Raw genomic sequence first — 2,036 nt, 5'->3', positions numbered from 1 at the left:
AATGACCTATTAAATCACCACAGTACAGTGTGTGAGATTGAGTTTGGTTTTACATATATGAACTGAATATATAAGTATGTATATAAATATAATGATAGCCCTTAAAGCTATTATGAGATTAGAGGTTTCTGGCATTTTGCAGTGAATTCTTGATCTTTTTTGTGGTTTCTGCTTTCATTTTAGTCAAAAATGAAGTGTCTACTGTATTTTTTTTTTAAGTCTTACAGATTGAAGGATTGTTAAAAATCCTACACTTGTCAAAAAGTAGCAAATCTGTCTGAATTTCTTTCCTCGAAGGTGGCGGTTAGGTCAGCATTGGACATACTACATATTTTTTTCACATTTCTAAGAAGCAGTAGAAATAAAATAACTGGTAGAGCTTTGTGTAGCCTTGAAAACTAACCCGATTTCAGCTCAAAACACTGAAAACTACATTCTATACTCAGCCTTTGACGAGCAATGCTAGCAAATCCCTTTGTTGCAAATCAAGCTTTCAGAGCTCCATTCAATCTAGATCATTCCAGTGCAAAGCATCTTTTCTGTCAAACATTTAGTCCATGATGTAGATCAAATAACTGTTTCACCATTCCAATAACACAGTGGCAATGTGTTTGTTCCCTTTGTCTTTGAATTATTCTGTAACACGGCTTCCCCCCCCCCCCCCCCCCCATCCCGATGGTCTGCCAGTTGGAAAATTAGGACAAATGGAAGCTTTGAGATGCACATCATAAGACAACCCATCTCCAGTGGGACATGAACTCAACGGACCTGCCACCTGTGGAGCAGCCATCGCCACATACCCAGTATAATGTTCTGCCTTCCCCTCCCACTTGTGTACTTCTGTTCAGGCATTCAAACAGAGTACTGCAGTTTGTTTTTCACTCATCATCTTGTAATATAAACCACAAAAATTAGACGATTGAAGTAACGGACTTGATTAAATGTTTCTACTCTACTTTTATACATTATTTTCTTATCAGACTAGTTGACAAGTATTTTTATATGTTTATAAGTGAATACATGTTCACAGCACAGCTGTGTATATATGTAAAGAAGAATATTTAATTCTCTCAATTATTTTAAACTGAAGATGACTGTTGGCCCAAAATTGCAAAATTGGATTTGTCACAAACATGTGACCAGGAAGGGTTTTTTTGCTTTTTTTCTTTAGTTGCTTTTTCAAAAAAATCTTATGTGGCTTAGTTATGGAGAGTATATTTATTATGAGGTGTTCATTACCAGCACAGAGTATAATAATGCCGGTTCAAGTGGAGGAGAGTTTGGGAAACTTTACAGAGGAGCTTTAAATTATACAAATGATTATTATAATTGCTGAAATCTCCCATCTTATTGCAAAACCTAGTGTGAACCCCAATCATACTGTTTGTTTTTTCTCTTCAACATCAGTGTCCTTTGCCCTGTGTCTAGCTTTTGGTGCTAAAATAAAGTCTGTCATTGAGCCTGAGGGGGTAGAGAATCTTTTTTTAGCTTTAAAAAATGAGATTGAACTGAAAATTCACTATTTACTGCAGATCTGCATTACTGTCCTTTAATCTGCAGGGGACTTCATTTTGGCATGCTTTAACCGAGGCATATAAATTTCCAGACACCTTACATAATAATACACATGTTTATTCTATAAGTGTTGAAATAAACGTGTAGTCTAGACCTAAAACAGACCAAAAAAGGCCAGATTCAGACAGATCAGTCGCCTTTTCATACTTTCTTCTCATTTTGAGTCTTTGAGACCAAAACATGTTACTGACAATGATTTAATAAGCTCCCCGAACCCAGTTAAATTCACACAACTGTGCAAAAGCAAACCTCCATAAACAGCTACATGCATGTATTTGAACCACAGGGTAACTGTTTGACTAAAGGGAAATGCTATTAAGTACATGTACCAGAACATGGTCAAGGCAATGGTTCTCATTTTTCTCTCATACCTTACATCAGATGATACAAAACACCACCCAACCCACAGTTTTTTTTTCGCCGATAGAAAAAAATGACCCAAGTAAATTATTGAAATAAAG

This window comes from Diplotaxodon limnothrissa, linkage group LG1 (assembly GCF_057381915.1).
Source record: "Diplotaxodon limnothrissa isolate DT_005_m linkage group LG1, D_limnothrissa_male_GT1.1, whole genome shotgun sequence".
NCBI lineage: Eukaryota > Metazoa > Chordata > Actinopteri > Cichliformes > Cichlidae > Diplotaxodon > Diplotaxodon limnothrissa.
The sequence above is the reverse complement of the archived record's forward strand: the minus strand, read 5'-3'. Positions refer to the sequence as shown.